The 19,640-nt window shown below is 43.4% G+C and overlaps 1 protein-coding gene across 2 annotated transcripts in view; it reads right to left on the bottom strand.

Moving 5' to 3' along the window:
- Nucleotides 1-19,640, bottom strand: part of DAB1 (DAB adaptor protein 1) — a 467,469-nt gene that overhangs the window by 329,664 nt on the left and 118,165 nt on the right. The window lies entirely within an intron of this gene.

Here is a 19,640-nt window from a genome sequence, read left to right as displayed (position 1 = left end):
AAAGAAATTATTATTTTCTTATTCCTAGGCACACCAAACCCTCGCAGAAGGCTAAGGAACACGCATGGGTCAGCAACCAAATCAGCAAATTCTTATTTCTGAAGAAGAGTGCTTCAGGAGAGGCTCAGAAATGAACACCTCATGTGCAACTCCAGCCCTTTCAGGGTCACCTCTTACTTCTTTTTCAATAAAATAAACATTACCAAGATTAAAAATGTTCCTCAGGCTCCAAAATATGTTGCTCATTCCAAGGAAGTGGTGTGAACTGCTCTGAAAATGAAACTGAAAGTTAAATGCCTAGATCATTCCTCTGCTAGCAGCGCTCGTCAGACTGATGATTTCAGTGGTGGCTCTTTTCTTCCCCACCTCTAAGAGCAGTGAAGACCACGAGGTCTCCCCAGAGCAACCATCAGAGGCACAGCCTCGCTGGGCGAGCGGCAGGGCTGCACGGCGGCAGTGACCCTCTCTGACAAGTACTGCTCGAGCCCTGGTTTACCTCACCAAGCTGTCGTGTGTCCTTCCCGCTGGCGTGCCAGCAGCATGTAGTCTTTGAGGATATGTTGAACGCTGGTAGCCCTCTGATGATGCAGGTTCCTCCCTGACCTTTACAATTACCACACATACTGCGAGCTGACAGGCAACTGTTGGCTGCAGTCACTGATTTGCAAAGCAAGATGTCCAAAGGATTGAAGCATAATTTTCTCTAATTAAAAAAGTCTAAAATCTATTCATAAACCACCTGAAATTGGAGCTGACAAAGAAAGCAGCACACTAGTGAACCCCGACGTGACAGGCAGAAGTAACTGTAATAAAGTACTGAAGGCTAGACTGAAATTCAGTCCACCTGCCTGTACAGGGGACAGGGATGGCTCTTCCAGCCCTGCATGTACAAGCTTCCCAGGTCTGGGATGAGTGACAGCCATGTGCTTTTGTACAGCTCCTCAGCCCAACCACATCTTAGAGAGCAGAGAGAGCAAGAGTCTACCCTACCTGGCAGCCAACACACCTGAACCCAGAGGGGAAATGGAGAACAGGGTGTTGGAGGGAGTAATTTTTATTCTCCCTCGTGACAGTTTTGAGTGAAAGACCACATCAGTGTGAACGCCCAGTGTCGCAGCAGGAATAATGGTGGGAGAAAACAGAAGGATGTTGAAAAGAGAAAAGGTGTTGAGCAAGAGCCAGTGGGAAGAAGTAAGAGAATTGAACCATCTTTCTAGAAAATGAAGAACACAACCACCAGAATGAGCATCATCGACAGCCTCAGCCACGGTGGGAATCGTGTGGTGGAAACGGTGTGACCCACCAGAGCTACCAGGTGGAAGCCACTCACCACCGTCGCTGTTGTGTGGCCTCCCAGAGATGGTCGGTTTCTATCAACAATCTTCCATCCCCACAAGCATTTAATAACCCAGAAATTCCAGCTCCTACCTCTGCTCAGGACCAACTTTCCTTGCTTTCCCTCCCATATCTCTCTCCTGCACTCCCTGTCCTGGCTTCCCTGCACCACTGGCCCAAGCAATTAAAAGAAAGAAGTGGACAACCCTCCACACGGGAAGAGCAGGACCACGCATCGAGCAACAGACAAAGATGCACAAACATAACTCACTGCTGTGAAAGCAATTAATGGCACTCCTGAAACATTTTTCTCAGTAAGAGACATTCGAATTCAGCCAATCTGTCACAACCCTCCGTCTGCCATTGTCATTTTTACCATTGTCACATTATTTGATGCTGTTAAGCAGACAAGAGCGAGTTGTATGAACAACTGAAATAAGCATAAGTTGATAAAACAAATTAGCTCAGAAATGTGTATACAGAGATATTAAGCAAAAAGCAAAATGATGTCAAGGTTGAAAGAATTAGGAATTTAATTTTAACCAGCCCACATGGTTATGGCTGATTTCCTGATGAATATTTTATTTTTAATAACCTTCCTATCACATTCACTAAAAGGTCTTACCAAGGATGGATCAGTAAACAAAACTGAGGGGGAAAAAAGGCTGCTCTGAAACATGAAACACTTTCAAAACTCAAACTCCCGTGGGAGTAAGAGTCAAAAGGAACAAAGACGACTCTTAGCATGAAAAGGGAAGACGCGGTATGACTAAATAAAAGGGAGATATTTGATAGGTACAAATTGGATATATTTCCTGCTTCATTCCTGCTGTTTAAAAATGTCAAGTCTGTACATAGATTTGCCAGAATAAACATCTCTTACTGAATGGGCAGGGGCTTAGACCTGCGCCTAACTCCGAAATCGAAACTTTTCCACTGGTTCTTTAGAGCTAACACGTACCAGAGGGCTGGAGACACGCCGTGGAGTGCATCACATCTGACGATGAACACCATTCATACTGCCATAGGGTGCGATGCTCTGGTAGTCGGCAAGTCACCCCACATACATGTATTTCATCAAAAGATAATCTCCATTTTCACCTTCAAAAAGGGTAGGTAATTATAAATGCATTCTTTTTACTCAAATATTTTAAGCAAGTAATTGTTGCCCATGGGAGAGAGTTTAATTATTTCTGATGAACAGCCAAGACGCAGAATCAGGAGAACATGACAGGAAGAGCGTGGAAAATGTGTTCTAGTGCTTAATTGTGTGGCTATCTTGCCTCTTCATCCTGAAAAACCAGGCATTGATTTTTTTTCCCCTCCCAATTGATTTCACACAATCTTCAGTTTAGTAATACAAAGCGTATCCAATTGCAAAAGGATCACAGCTCCCTGGGCCAGGGCATCTGTGATTTCCCATCACGAATAGGCAAATCACACGTAGGTCTCCGGGTAGTTCAGCAGCAGGACGGCTTGGGCTTGCCTGCGTGACGCTGGTTTGAACAGAGGAGCCACTTCTTGTCCCGCACACGCAACACGCTCAGCTGAGCAGCTGTTACAACAGACCATACAAAACAAAACACCAACACTTTACAACCTTTACTAACTAGAAATGCAAGTGCATAGTGAGGCAACTACACGTTCAGGAGACAGGAGCTGCCTTGTCACAAGGGGACAGCAGCCCATCCATAAGCGGACAGGATCGGACGCTCTGGAGGATGCACCAAACCTCTGACTTCTGTGGACTATCTTGTACATAAAAGACTGATTCTTCTGATTTTATGTCAGCTGAGGCTTGCCATGTGACCTGGAGCGTATGGGTTTATAGTGCTTTTAAAAGAATTAACTATTACTATCACTCATAAATATTTCCTTTGGATTCCTGCTCAGTAGCATGCATGTACAAAACAGAGCATTATTTATGGAAAAAGACATTGTTTCATTCCTGTTCTTTAATGGAAAAAATACTTTGCATCAGTTGATCAGGTAGGTGATTCATGTGCAACACAGAATTCTCTAATGCATCTCCTGGATACAGCAGGTTTATCACACACTGTACACTTGAACCTAATCACGATGCATCATATAAGGGCTGATTCTGCATTCATACATTAATGATGCCTATACAGAGGGTCGCAGGTATATAAATGGCAGCACAAAGCCAGCATATGTGAATGGGTACATGATACTAGATTACGATAAGTGAATGCAGTAGCAGGTTGGACTTGAAAAGAAAAAAGATCAAACACGGGATAGTGAAAATGCATCTCAGCACTCTCCCTTACACAGCCATCCACTGGGAAACAGCGTGTTTTGCAAATTTCCCCATAGCAGCCATAAAAATAATGCAGAGAAAGCAAATATCGTACATCCTCCTATGACTTCACATTGTCCTCTTCCAAAGAGGTATTCCAAAATGTTATCTTTCACTGTGCCATCACAGTTTCCTTCCATCACATTTTGAAAAGACTTTTCCTGCTCTATACAAAACCAGTGAAAATAGGAGAACCATGATGGTAGACAGCTGATGAAGAAGGTCCCACCAGAATGCACCCTACTATTGATGCCATTTCCTTAGGGACAGCCCATGGTGCGGGTCACAGAGCAGCACTGCAGAGGTGAGTCTGAAGATGCAGCAGCACATCTGTCCTGTCCCCCAGGAAAAAGTGGCAGCAGCAGAACGGCGGCAGGAGTTACTGCACAGCACTAACCATGAGGTCAGGTCTACCTTCCACCAGCATAAACTTTTCTTACAACTACCACATGAGTTCAACCCTTTCCTTTTTATGGGAAAATGCCCAGGACACGGTGGAGACTAGCACAGATGAACAGCAAATAAAAACCTGCAAAGTACACTTGTGACAAGCCTGGGTCAGTGAGAAATGCCTCAAATTGCTTGGAAATTACTGCGTGCTGCACATCCTGCCTACAAAAAGCCACTCAAACTCAGAAAAACTCCAGCCCTCCAAGGAGGGAACAGGAGGAATGCCAGGAGTCTTAAGGAGCCATTTGCACATCATAAATTAAGAAGAGGGAATAATTCGCCAGCACTTACAGACCAAAGCAGACCTATGTTGTTTGCCAAATTCACGGAAATAATAAATGCATTCTCAAAAGCAGATCAAAGCTACCCGCATGGGACTAAAAACAATAAGGATAGTTTATATATGAATTTGAGTAACTTATCCTTAAGGAAAATATGGGTAAGTTTAAATTACTCTCTAAGAACAATTATATATCTTCCCAGAGAAAACCCTGGTTGAATTTGTTCGTCTTCACCCCTGTGGTCAAAAAACCTACAGTGGGATTCATTTTTGATGGTTTGTTCATGTTCTTCTCAAAGATTATACCTGAATTGCAAGCTCCCTCACTGCGCAACAGATCATTTCACTTAACGAAGTATCTGGATAAATACGCGCAACCTGCTGATGAAAAGAGCTGTGGAAATACAAAGCACGGCGAGTGTGAGCTGTTGTTTCTCCATCCTGCGAAATCGGTGTGTTCGTTAGCACCCGGCCCCGCAGCAGAGAACAAGAGGAGCTCACTCAGTTCTCCCTCTCCAGCCATCTGCAACAAAAATAACCTTTTCGGGGGGCTTTGATGGTTGCTCTGAACTAACAATTGCCCCGAACTGTTATTTCAATTTATCCCTACCCCTTCCAAAAAACCTGTTCTCAAGCCTCCCCTAACATAAGCCTAATTTAACGAGGCACCTGTTTCACAGAAAATCCCGCACCCTCTGCAATCAAACAAAGAGGTTTGGCAACCTGATTGAAATAACCCCAAAATATTATTGCTAGGCTGCATTTGATCTCTATTTTTTTCTTAAATTTAAGTGTTTTCCCCCATTTTTTATCTCTTTATTTATTTCTTCCATATTCCCAAATCCTACAGATGTCACATCGCACCACAGAAAGTGCAGATCACATACGAATCAACTCAGTCACAAGGGCTGGAAATTGCATGTGCAAAGCATCAGGCTTTGCACTTCTTCCTCTTCCTTTTCATCCCTTTTGTCATCTGTGTGATTTATCCCCCGGTTTGCATTTTGTGTAGCTTTATGGCATAACAAATCCAGGATAAAACTATTTGTTTCTTGACTTTAGAGAAATACAGAGTATAGGTAAAAGACCGGTATATCATTTTGACCATCCACCTGCCAATATAAGATTATTTTTCACAGTGTATATTTTAATACTTCCTCCCATCTGACTATCCAATGTCCTAAGAGATGGGATTCATACAGTCGCATCCTCTGCACTATGATGAAATGCTGCCAAATACACCCCAAATTTATATTTATTTTTCATATTGACACACCTCATTGCAAAGTTAGGTCTAATTTGTTTCCTTCTATCGCCCTCTTGGTCTATTATTTCAGTGCCAGCTGTGCGTTTCCAACTACCTCTCCTAAGCTATATATACACCTGCATTCCTATTTTCAAGGTGAAGGCATTTTGTTATCTTTTTGCCCATGTTCCTTATTTGTCGCTTCTTTTTTATCCGCAAATCTTCTCAAACGGAGATCATTAATTTGCGCACCTACTCCCTCTCCCAGCTCATTAATGAAGAGGTTAAATAAAACCGGACCTAACACCTTTCCCAGAAAACCGCATTAGGTACCTCTCCTGACTGCAATACTTGGCTATCCATCATTCAGCTTCTGTTGCGCAGTCTCTTGGCCACGCAAGCCTCGCTAAACTAATTTGTCAAATAGATTTCTGGAAATGCGATATCAAATGCTTTGGAAAAATCCAAATTTATGACATTAATTGTATTATCTGCTGCCAAAAGAGGCGGTGATTCGGTTTTAAACCTTCATACGCTTTCTTAGTGGGATTTACTCTTTATAAACTTATATTCTTTATTGCACTTAGTTTCATTAGCCTTCTAACACCGTGATTTTAGCTCCATTTATTTTACTGATGATAGAAGATATTTTTCAAATGGAACTGCCAGAATCACTTTACATACTGTTTTCAAACTGATAGTCTATTAGCTTTTCACCAGGTAACCCATGATTCCTCCAATTTTATCAGCTCTACTTTACTATAATTTGCCCATTTTGTTTTCACAGTGACTGCTAATTAAATCCCTGCAGGTGAAGTTCATTCCTCTGCAGAAGACCAATATAAGTGTGTCTGTCTTTAAAGTCTTGCTTCAAATAGGAGAAAAGGATTTCTTTCTGTATTAAACAAGAAACAAGGGGAAAAAAGAGCAAGCACAGTCATCGAAGGCGTAGGGCTGCCATAGGCACGTGTCCCGCCGGCCGAGTACCCCACCCAAGGGTGTTGTCTTACACCCTTCAGTTAAAAATCCCGCTTAATGCCAACTTACACATATCGTCACACTTTTAGCACGCTCCAGACTCTCTCTCTTACTTTAGACGCACAGACATCCCGTTGGCTTGCCCTGGCTACTGCTTCAGAAGGTGCATTAGCAAGGGCTTGTAACGATCAAGGCTTGTAACGTCGCACCTCACGATGTCGGACAGGCCCATCAGCTCTTCAGTGCCGCTCCGCGGCAGAGTTGCCAGTTCAACACCTTGGGCCCTGTAACTCCACAGCATCTGGCCTTCCTGAGCGGCAAAGCTTCAAGGACTCTCACCGTGCTCCTCGCCACCCTTCGTCACTTACATCCACATTTATTGCCTCTAGTCTTTCCAGTATATTCTTGGATGCCAGCGATAACATAATTAATACCCATTCACAACCACTGGGCAAAATATTACCTCCTATATATATATAAAATATGCTCTCCTTCTAGAACTTCCTTCTCCTTCACAGTTTATTTGTAAGGGAGCTTCTTTTTGCTGACTCTGACTCCATATCATCTTTGTCCTTTCACATTTAACTCAGCTCTGTGTTCCTCTTTCACTACTTTGGCTGTTTGAACACACACTTTTAGCCTCAGTCTCTGAGAAGTCCCTCTTTAAGGTACAGCCATCGCTGATTGTTCCACATATCCCTTCCAGCCATCCTACTTTACGTCCTCAAACTTTCTTAATTCTTCAAAATGTGGTTTCCTGAAACCTTTGTATTGCAGCTTTCTGTGAAGCTAATATATTCCTTCTTTTATCTCTGGTTTTCATTTTTGTCTCTATTGTGCGAACGTGTTTGTGGTTGAGCAAACCCATCTTGTACAATTTCCCAGCTGTATCTACAAAGGCGCTGAACTTGATAAAGACATAGCACAGTCCGCGGTCACTATTAACCTGTTAGCTTATACCCGATCCACCTTCTCCTTCCCCTGAGTCTTGCCTGCCTGGTCCACCCACTTTTAGACGGATAAATGGGATGCAGCGTACGGCACTCTTAGCTCTTTTTCACACTCTGTGGAAAGCCCCAGCAAACTAGTTCAGAGTCTGTAATGGCGTGAAATATAAACATATTTAATACAGATTTAAAAGAGCGGAGCAAGAATGTGAAGATAGAGCTAAAACAGGAGTGCAAAGGCCAGAATTGCAGAAGTACCTGGCCAAGGCATCAAGAATTTGTACTAGTGGTTTTCCTAAGCAGCACATAAAAGAATAGATTTTCTTTTAATTTTAGTAGCAATTTTTGTTTGGATTTAAACAGCATGTAATTTTAGATCTTCTCTAACATACAATGAAGAAAATGAATGAAGGAAAGACCTCAAAATGAAAGGATGTTTACGTACATCATAGCAGCTGATGACTAGCACATACTTTAGGGACATGAAAGCTGTGAAGAAACTACATTATTTTCTGAGGATAATACGTGATGGTCATTTGAAGCCACGCATATTCTCTGGCTGGTTACGGTCTTGTTAGCTGTCATTCTGACAGTGGAGAAATAATTCCTGTATTCTTTTGGTGAGCAGCTTAGATTTCCATTTGTGGACCCTCATGCAAATATTGGCCTTAGTTTGAATAAACTCCCAGCTTCTCTTCTGCCAGTTCCCTGCAGTGCTTTCCATCCGTCAGTGAGGCCTGTTCTTCATCTCCTCCCCTCCCTGCTCAAAGGACGCGATTCCAGCTTCTCACTGTTGTTTTAATATCTAGAATATCTACTTGAGTGGGGTCGCCCATCTCTGTGATGATGTGCTAACGGAGACTATTAACTTCACACAAACTTGCAGACACAGTTTTTGATTCCACAAACACTCCGACACAGGCAGTTTAACCAATATAGATTTATTGCTTAGAAAGGGCAAACTACACCCCTCCAAGTCCAACGGGCACCATCCTCCGCTCTAGCAATCGCTGATGCTAATTAGCATTTACGCCCTCTGAGATGCTGAGGATGCAATCAATGGAGCATTCCTCCAGCCAGCGCCTCTGCTGAGCAAACTTGGGTTTTATCGCAGGGGTGACTCTCGACTGCAGCCAGGCACAGCTCAGCCCAACTCAGCAGGCGAGAATCGAGGTCCCACACGGACCTTCCCCCAAGTCATAACCTGGTCCAGGTACCCCAGGTATTTTGGCAGAAGCTAACGCTCTGATGGGTACTGCTGGATTGACCACATTTACCTATCCCATGGCTAAATGTAAGGGCTAAGCTGTGAAAAAAAAGTCAGATCTGCTAAATTTTGGGTGCAGACGCTGGGTGCAGATGAACTCCTTCCAGGGACCAGGAGCCAGAGCTATGTCACAGCCCAGGGGAAGCAGAGGCTACCTGGAGTTTGGATTTAAGCTATCGCTTTCATACTGCGTGCAGGGAGGCTGGCATGATTTCAACTCTCCTCACATTTACTCGTTGGACAGCAGAGAAATAACTTGAGCAGTTCAGAAAAATCTGTATTCTTACAAGTGAGTTGTTCTCCTCCCGGTCTGTAAAACCTTACATCAACACACGTGTGCTGAGCACGCATGGAGGAGGTGGGACCCCTCAAACCTTGTGCTCTGGATTCCTGGTGGTTTCTCAGGGTGGGCTGCTTTGTAGCTAAAAACTAGATTACTGACAATATCTAAAAGAAAGAGCATTTAGCCAGAACACAGTAACCTTTTACCCTTAATTTGTTCTTCAATTTTACACTCCTTCTGCACTCATCTGGAAGTCCCTCGATAAATAACAAAGTCACCGTGCCACAACGGATCTGCATGTTTCCTCCCCTACCAATGACATCAAGTACTCTGAAGAATCTCATTTTTTTCCTGCAGTCACTCTGAACAACGATTTTACCCTCCTCTCCTCTCCTAACCCCTCCCAACACAACTGAATGGAAGCAGTTTTCTCCCTTTTAATTTGACATTGTTTAACAACATTGCTTCTTGTGAAAATCTGTTGACATTATACAGAGCTAAGATATGAGGTCTCATTGTTCATCAACCATTTCTGTTTGGTTTTAGAGCTTTCTAGCCTCATCTTAAGAATCTGTCACAGAAAAATATAAAGCACAACTAAGTTTTTTCATCAAATTCCTTTTCAGGCACCGTTAAAAATAAGGGGAACATCCAAGAACCATTAATTCTTTCAGCTCACCATCTATGCCATGGAAGGTTTCTCACACTATTTTGCTTGTTCCTTTTACAACAGGAGGCTGATAATATCTCTGAAAGGAGCATTTAATACCTCAAATATGTAAAACATATTGTTTTAGGAGTCTGGCTCCTTCTGAAGGGCAGAAGAGAAATACCGTATCTGTGGTGACTCATTGATTTACATAGTTTCATGGGCTGTTCAGATGAAACAGTGATGAGTTCATTCAGATATGCATACTAAACAAATTAATAGAAGATTTAGGAAAGGGTACTTATATGCATACCTTCTCTCCTTTATTTTTATTCTGTGACTCCTCAGACACATTTGTGAAAAGAAGATGCTGCCTAACAAGGCACCAAAACTCCGAGGTTAAAAGCGGATTAAAAAAAGCAGGGGGAGAAATTGCTCTTTCTTGTAGTAGTTGTCTATTGGGTAATAAACACGGCAGAATTTATGCCATTTTGGAAAAAATACTGCAGAAAACAAAATATTACAGGTTTAAGTATCTTAATTATGGAAATTTCATATTCAATGAACTCTTGCCAAAATAAACTGTGCACATTATCTAAAAAGCAAACGTTAATTAAAACTGTATCTTGATAGCCTTCCTGGCTCAGAAGGCATCCTGAACGTGTGAGATTAAACAAGGTACTTTAGCTCCAATCAATCCTCCAGCAATGGCTTTCACTTCATTTTTTCTGATGTATGTCGGACCAAAAGAAGTCAACATGCATTGATGGCCCTTAGCAGCACCTAATCTTTTTGTCTCTTAACACTTTGAATCTACAGTACATATTTCATGAACTCCATTACAGCTGAGAATAGTTTCATGCAAAACTCTACAATAAACGAAAGAGTAAGTTCCAAACATTCATTAGCTGCTTAACACAAAGATACCCACTTACCATCGCACCCAGCGCACACAATAATTGAAGCCATAAAGAAAAGAGGACACGTTAATATGTCTGTACTCTATAGGCTCTGAGGAGGGATGGCTAACGGGCCAGCAAGTTCTCATCCAGCTTCAGATCGGAACCAGGTAAGTCACTTATCTTCTCCGCATCCATTTTTATGAATTAGAGAAGAACAATAATATAATACACGTGTGAGGAAGGAGAGGGATGCCTAGGTTCTCACCCTAGAACTTAAGGGAGAGGTTCAGTGCTGTCTTCTGCACACATCTCTGTAGGTTTGTCTCTTCATAGAGATACTTCAAAAGCAGATGCATACAAGCACAAGTAAAGCATTGTTCTAACAGCAGAATCCCGCAGCAATAAAAACGCAGGTACATGGGCTTATTAAGGTCCATAAAAATGCATCCAGGGATGCCGGAAATGCCTTTACGGCCTGCGGTAAAGCCTGATGTACCGTGCTGCTACTGCGACAGCCACCCCAGTAAGTCAATTAAGGAAGCACAGGTGGGTGTCCTGAGGCAAAGGCAAAAAACGATTGTTCCCTCCACATCTGTGGCCTGGGTTCTTGTCTCCTGACCTAACGCACTTGAATGAGGCCTGAAGGTGGGAGCTCAGTTCTCCTCACTCAAAGGAAAGAGCAGTGATCCATCCACCAAATCCCTGGAGGGGTCTGTTCCTCTTCAAAAACTATAGGTGAAATTTGGCCAACCATACTCCTACTTTTAGTGTCTTGGGCAGGTGAGGCATTCAGTTATGGGTTCAATCCACCTCCTTCCTCCCCAAGAGGACAGCTATCCAGTCTTCCTCCAAATAATTTTGGAGAAGGAGGGCAAGCAAGACTTTGAGGAGCTCAGGTATAAATGAAAGCTAGATTATTGCCTATAGTCAATAGCCAGCAAGGTATTTAGAGTCCATCAAAACACAGTTACCAAAATAAGGCTCCTTTAGCCCCTCCTAAACAAGCTGAAGGCAAACACAGTGCACCATGAATGTTAACAGATTCATGCTGCTAAAAGATGAATACATTTTCTCAGCATAAGGTAGTACATATATTAGTAGCAGTATCATCATAAAGCTGTGGCCAAATCATCCACATCCATAAGGCTTAGAGCATCCTTGATACCGTCTCAGTTCTGTCTGATTCATAAAAAGCTTCCTGATAAAAACATATATACAAACATACATAATCTCAAATGCTTCACAGCCAACTTCTCGATCAGTTGATTTTTGGAAAGAAGATGCTGAAGTTCACATGCTATTACAGACTTTTGGAGTTCAGCGACGGAGGTGATGACACACATCAGCTGCAGCCCTTCACACCTGGCCAGGTTCTTTGCTCTGGGGTCCACCATTTTACTTCTAACATGAATTAAAGCAGACTGTGTACAACAAACTGAATATTTCAGTATGAGGGTTATTCAAAGGTCAGGCCAGAGACTTTGTATGTCCAATTTCTGCAGTCTTGGCAAGCTTGTCAGTATTTAGATTCCTAAGCAGGTATCTTCAGAGCAATTTTTCCACATGGATTTGCATAAAGAATACTAATAAACAGCAACAGGGGTCTAACCATGTTTTACAGCTATTTCCCAAATGTTACTTTTCCCATGGCAGATGAAGAGTCTTTAAAGCTACCTCTAAAAATCACAGCATGAAGTGAAAATCTCTCCAGGTTCATTTATCTGGGTGTATCAGTCAATACTGGCTGAGCAGCTTATGAAAGACTCAGCGAAGCCAACAAGTTAGGCACCTGGGAACCCTGAGTGATTTTCCAAATTGCTTAACTGAATCTTCAGGCATCTAAACACCTTTTAAACTCTGATCTGGGGTGTCTTTAATGCTCAGAACACCTTACTGAGACACAAAAGTGCTTTTATTTCTGTTTTACAGAAGTACCTTAGTCACCATCTCAGAGAAAGCTGTAGCGTAGTGGGTTCAAACCGAGGTGGTCCTATGTCCCAGGGAACTTTTATAATCACTGGCCTCCCCATGCAGCTGGTCCGGAGCCTTTCTCAAGGATTGTGTTTAAAATATTAGCCCTGCAGCCCCCTGTGGGAATGTCAGCTTGTAAGAGAAATACTGAGCTCAGAGCTTGAACTCATGACTCCCATATGCCAATGAATCGCACAGCCACTACATCACAAAGCTGACCCTATTTTATTCGATCTTAAGATGTTCCTAAATCTTGCCTCTTTCCATGGTCAAGGGATAGAATTTAGTCGCTAGTAAGCTATTCGGATTTCATACTTTAGGACATCAAAGTATGAATGATGTTTTCCAATTTTCTCCACTTAAGCTTATTAAAAGAAATATTTTAAAGAGCATTATTCCCTGAAGTTACTGGACACAAAAATCTGCAAAAACCTTTCTGTCTTTTGGCTTTGGGTCAACACTGAACGCAGACACAATATGTTTCGTTAAGGACATGTCACAGAATTATACATCCATCACTTTTAAACTCAGAATGGCTAAAATACTGCCTGAGACAAAGGGAACCTCACAGCCCATTTTGTTAAGGGATGCTTTAGGGAAAATGCATAATGCAGAAGGATTTACATTCCACTGATTTTTTTTTTTATTATTTTTTTTTACAAGCTATCCTTTCCCACACTAGTAAATGGTTGTAAACTGCAAAAGCATGATCATACCCTGCCTCTAGTAGGGCAGGAGTTTTAGGTTACTTTCACTGACAGCCCTGGACCAGTACCCTGGCCAGCCGGGCTGCTCCCGTTGAAGGATCCGCTCCAAGTCCTCAGGTCAGCACCATCCTCCTGATGCTCAGAGTCTATTTTCAAATCCCACAGCGCTGATATTTGCCCCTGAAGGGAACTAAAACCAAGCCGTATCATTCCCATTAGACTAAAAAGCACCAGTATCTTGTGAAGTTGCAGCAATACTGTTGGTGGATTTAAACAACCAACATAAAAGCTTGCAGCGTGAGAAGGGCTGACATGGCTGTGTACATCACTCTTTATTATGCTGCTGATAGTAATTTGTATTTGTACGTGGTGCACAAGCCTCACAGACTCATAGCAGCAACGCAATACAGGATAGCATGAGACAGTGTGAATACTTAGAGAGGAGACAGAAGTGGAGCTTGGTTTTGCTCCCGGAAAAAGCATGTGGTCCAGGGACAGCGCACTGGGATGGGGCTGAAAAGACCAGGATCTAACTGCTGTCAGCGTGCTTTGACTTGTATAAGGTCATTTCCTTCTCTCTTCTTTTTCCTTCTCATCTCATCTTTGACTGTCTTACCTCTCAGACTGACAGCTCTGGGGACAGGCTGATATATTAATGATCTGCCACAGTGGTTGTAGAGTAATCAGCACAGCGAGGGTCCCATTTTCAGATGGACCTCACAGGCACTTCCATAATGAGCACCAACATTTGCAATTACATCATTAATTCACAGAAAACACTAGCATGGCTTGCTGGTGTGGCCACACAGCCACTTGGACCCCTAACTGGCTACCTCGGTGTATGAAGGATTATCAGATTTTGTGTTTTACACATTTTCCTTTGCACAGAGGGCTCATCAAGACAAGTACTTGTTACTACAGGTTTTAAACAGAGTCCCGGAGGTCCCTAAGGATCTGCAGTCAAGAAAGGAGGGGAAAAGAGAAGCAACAAAATCAAGATCCACTACAGTTTGGTTGGAAAAAATAAAAAGTGTTTCTTGCTGTTGAAGTACAGTGGATTTCTCAGGCCCTGCCTGGACCCGCTGCCCCCGCTCTCCGAGGGCTGGCTGCAAGCACAGCCTCTCTCGTTTTCCCCACACAATCTGTGTTGGTCTGACAGCGCCAGCTGGCTGTCAGGCGGTTAGCACAGAGGTGGGTTTTATCCGATCATCGCTCCATTACAACAGAGCTACTTTTCCTTCTTGGAAGACATGGACTGGTTATGCAGTGCTTAACGGCGATGCGTGGGGAGCTGACACAACAGTCCATGACTCAAAAGGCATCCCAGAAGTTTAACCTCTTCCAGAAGCCCCTCTGGATGGTACCTTCACGCTGCTCCTCTCAGGACTGTACTCCATCACATCCTAACGAACATCCTGCTGGAAGACGGCTGAAGAGACCAGTACTTACTTGTTGAAAAAGCAAGCCCTCTTCCCAAATCACACACAATCACAAGACCCCTTTTCAAAATTCCCTTTTTCCCTGCACGTCCCAGAGCCCACACCAAAGGTTGCACACCCAAAGCCCGTGGCTGAAGGAACAGCCTGAATGGCTTCAGGAGGCAGCCAAGGTTTTGAAACGCGGATTTCTACATTCCCTCCGCAGCGTTTACGCAAGGCGGCGTTTGCAAGGCTCAGGTTATCCACACTGCGCTGAGCAAACAGCACACAGCTCATTTATCTGGAGGGGCTTTGTTCAGCTAGGTTTCACACTCCCAGCTCGAACACAATGTTTAAGATACACTACCATACATTTAGATACCAATCACACAAGCCATCATTTTAGATGCCTAAGAAAGTAAAATTAAATACCACGGGGATTATATCAGAAACTAGGTTTAGCTAGTATTTCAGCTCTGGGTCATTATTTCATATGTATATATCAAAGGAATGTGAATATGGAATAGGCTGAGAAGCAGACTGCAGATGCAAATGCCAAAATACTAGAAGACTAATAGATTATTTTTAAGGGGAGGGAATAGACTGAAAATATAGGAGAAAGTTGCTGAAATAAATCAAAGGTGAGCAGATGCACTTGGCCAAATGGCTTTTTCCTTTGCAGTATAGTGATTTGTTTTATCCTTATGTTTCCCGAATCCAGTCAATAAGACTGCATTAAAAATGCATGGGACAATTTGATGTATACAACACTGGGTTTTTCAGAAAAGCTGGGGCATTTGGAAGGGCGCAAGCACTATATTTATGTACAGAAAAGGAGAACAGAGGTTGGGAGAGGGAAATACTTGTCAGACGACAGGTTCCCCATGTAGCAAAAATAATAAATTCCTCTTCTTTTGGGAGAAACAGCGTTCTTTATCAATAGAAGCTGCCACACTCATGTAAGGCACCCACAGGGGGGCAAGAAGAGTAATAGCACCTACAGGAAGAGAGCAGCCTATATTTTTACCACTTCTCTTTGCCACTAGCTGTATTTTAGGACTCCCGTTGATGCAGGCTGGGGCTAGGCATTACCAATGACTTTCAGGAAAGCTGGCAGACAATGAATTTTCATCAGAAAACAAAGCTGACATTTTCCAATTTTCTGTCTGGACAAAGAGAAGAAAACACTTCATCTGGAGGGAGCGCCAGCTGAGTTGGGGTACTTCATCCGTGGGTCTCAGCTGACGCAGTTCAGCGGTTAGCTTCATTTGGCGGCAGCACTTTGTACCGAGAGCATCCTGCCTCCGCGCCCCTCTGCGGGACGCGCACTTCCACGTGCTGCTATTCACCGGTTCTGCCTCCCGGAGCCTCTCCAAATCTGGGAAACTACACGACCCGTCCCACAGCAAGCGGCAGCTCCGAGCCTTCCTGGGGGCAAGCCGAGACCACCAATGCTTCTGCGGGGTTGCTAACCCCCTTTCCAGCGAAGTCCCGGTGTTGCAGGGTCTCGGCAGGTTGCCCGCAGATGACGGGAGCACCCCCTGCTCTGCGGAGCCCTGCAGCACACCCGAATTACCCTGAACTAGTTTCCAAGAGGCTGGCTCTGTCAGAGAAGGGCTTTTTAAAGAACTTGACCTTGTGGGCTGAGGGATAAACGAAGGGAAAGGATCTCAGTGTGCAAAGAAAGTGCATTGTCCAAGGAGAGGGGAAGGAGAGAGGGGGATGGAGGGACTGAAACTTGCGGTCTCTTCATAAAATCTGTCAGAGGATGCACGGCTGATTTGCAGCTCTGCTTTCACCCTGGGATGCCTGCAGCCAGCGAGCGCTGCACAGGAAGGTGCTCCCCGGCAGGAAGGCAGAGAACACATTCTGTGACACAGTCAAACATTGAAATGAAATTTAACAACAGAGGAAAACAACTTCTGAGAGCTTCTCCAGCAGCAGCAAGAGGTTTGTGCCGCTATAAGGAACATCTGAATTTGCATGAAGTGTAAACACGCAGGCACACACGCATACACACCCTGCTCCTGTTTGCACCGAGTGTTCAGAAAATAGCACATGTTCTCTCCCTCGCTTCCACCTCGCTGCAGTTGCGGCAGCGCCAAAGCCCTGCAAATGGCTGGAAGGAAGCAGGGCTGTCATCCAGCCGCTCCGCAATCACAATCCGCTGGGACGAGATTGTTCCAAACTGTTGTTGGGGACCATTCAAGCGGCAAAACATTAAATGTTTCTATTATTTAGTGCATGCAGCTGGTTAAACTGAACAGCCTAGCAGGCTAATGGGAACACAGGAATAACCAGGTCAGCCAAAGAAGGTGTGAGCGTGTGTGCGCGTGTATATATGAGGATATATATTGCTTGCTGCTTCTTATATCAAGTGCAGATTTAGGAACAAATAGCCTGTGCTGTAGCACTTTCTACCACTGAGACCTGTACAAGGCACTGATTAACTTTTTAAAACCTACTGGGGAATGGAAGGATCTCTAGGAAGGTCGTACAGGGGAAATGCTGCCCTGACAGGAGAAGAAAATATAAGAGCCTTCATGTAGCCGTAGGTAGAGCGGACCAGCCGTGCAAAGGCCTCCTGGATTTCGAGGCTCAAAGGCCTTGCAGAAGGAATGTGTAAAGAAATGCTGAGAATGGAAATATATTACTCATGCCTAGTGGAGTTACTGCTGGGGCGTTGCTCTGGATCAGAAATCATTCCCTGTAAAAGTCCAATGTTTCCATATTATTTTTCGCCTCTTTGGAAGCTATTTCCACCATCTGGAATTACACCATCCATCGTAGATCCCCTCCTAAGCATCTTCTCTCTAGGCAGAATCATGAGGTGCTTCATACCAATTAAAAATTATCATCTTAGAGACTCTCATACTGTTTTGCAAGCCAGCCTGTAAACTATCCTGATATTTAGGGTGGCAAGTAGGAAAAATGAAAGCAAGCAAGCAGAGGCATTTCAATAATGCCAGGACTAATTGCTCATTTACGTAGCCATTTGGTTTAAGAAGCAATATTAAAAAAAAATGAAGCCGAAGTCTTCAAGCTTCAGGCATTTAACAAGAGGGTGGACAAAGCTCAGGGTATGACAGCAGACAGAATGAGCAAGTGGCACAGCAGACGATTTCGGATGTTACTTCTATATCTAATTCCCTTGGGTGCAAGCGTGCAGGCACGGCTCTGCAGCGTACACAGCCTTAGCTGTTCCTCGGTCCATCCAGAACGTCCTGGCAGAGCAGATGTGCTGCCTGTCACCTACCTGCTCCTCTGACCTACGGCGTAATCAATCATACCTTCCAAATAGTTTCCTTTTATTAAAATTCTACCTGATGGTGACTAACAACACAGTGAGGTATATTTACCATATACCTTTTTTTTTTTCACATTACAGAGTTCTGCAAAAGATCCATACTGACAAATTTTAAAATTTTGACATTTAGCTTCACCCCAGTTAAGAGCAAATCTTCCCTATTTTGAACTTTTCAATGCTGGAAAATTTCGCAGAAAAGAGTGTTTCATACAATCAGTAAAATGCTCCATATTTGAGTCGTCCGCTTTCATAAAAATAGAAAACTATTCTAAAAGAAAGTATGATTGCAAATTAAACATTAAGACATTATGTTCAAAAAACTTTGAAATGAGATATTTAGACATCTTTCCCTAGATTGCTCTTAAATTAAATAACGGCAATTTCACAAAATATTTCTGTTCTAATGCAACTGCAGGTCTCAACAGGGTATGGTTTGTTCAAAGTTTCTGCAATTAAATTTACTTGGAAAGGGGTTAATATGGCCTACAAGGTTTGGGCTAGTACACTAACACAAGTTTCACAGTTTTCCAGTTCCAAAGATTAAACTTACACAGTATACCAGCAGAGCACAGTATGCAAGCTCAGGAAAGGGAGACTTTCTCATTCCCATTCCAACCATTCCTTCCCCTCCATGGTGTATTGTTTTCCAGCTCATTATTTTTGCAGTCTGCTGTGTATTTTGGGCTCATATGCATCTGCTAAGGTAAGCAAACAAAACTTGAAAGACCTATTTCTGCTAAATCAAGCTTATGTTACAGATTCTTTTCATCTTCCCCCCCCCCCCCCCCCTTCAAGGTTCAGCCACTTACTATGGTGGCTTTTATGGCCTTGAAATCTGCTTTAGAAAGAAATGCAACATGGACCCCTGGTGATAATTAGCCTCAAGTTTGAAAGCGCTGGAGAAGGAGGAGGTTAACGTTCCCCATCAGCGAACTACAAAGAAAGGCGGGCAGTCTCACGCTGCCTCGCGCTCTGTCTGACGGTGGAAAACCTGTAGCTCCGACATGCAAGTAACATAATTAGAAAGCGGTTCCTGCATTTTTTTAACGGAGTAAGAGTTCCAGAGTAATCTGGATATGACTCCAGTTTTTGTATGTTATCCTAACAGGATATCCAGATCCCTCCCCTGGGTGCCCAGATAAGTAGTACTCACGTGTGCTAAAATCCCTTTCAAATTTTCCCGGGGGAAATTCCCTAGGCTGGGGGTGGCAGGAGCCGATGGAGACGGTACATTTGTCAGCAAACGATTCCCACCCAAAGGTGGGAGCTACCTCCTGACCTCCCTGATTTACAGCGAGGGGAAATCAGCTGGAAAGAAACATTTCTGGAAGGCCTAATCCATAGACGTAATCCATAGGTAACGCAATGGGAACAGAAGAGAGTAACTAATTACATTTGGAGGGTGCGTGCAGTGCACTTTATTGACTAGACCTCTTAAATTGGTATTTATGTTATTGCTGTCTGGAAGCCCGAGGCCTTCTTTGAGTGATATTAGCAGATGAGATAAATAGAAATTATTTTACAGTTACTGATCTGGTTAGTGACATATATGTTTCTTGTTTGTAAATGTCAATTTATTAGCA

This window comes from Balearica regulorum, chromosome 8 (genome assembly GCF_011004875.1).
Source record: "Balearica regulorum gibbericeps isolate bBalReg1 chromosome 8, bBalReg1.pri, whole genome shotgun sequence".
Classification (NCBI taxonomy): domain Eukaryota; kingdom Metazoa; phylum Chordata; class Aves; order Gruiformes; family Gruidae; genus Balearica; species Balearica regulorum.
The sequence above is the reverse complement of the archived record's forward strand: the minus strand, read 5'-3'. Positions and strand labels throughout refer to the sequence as shown.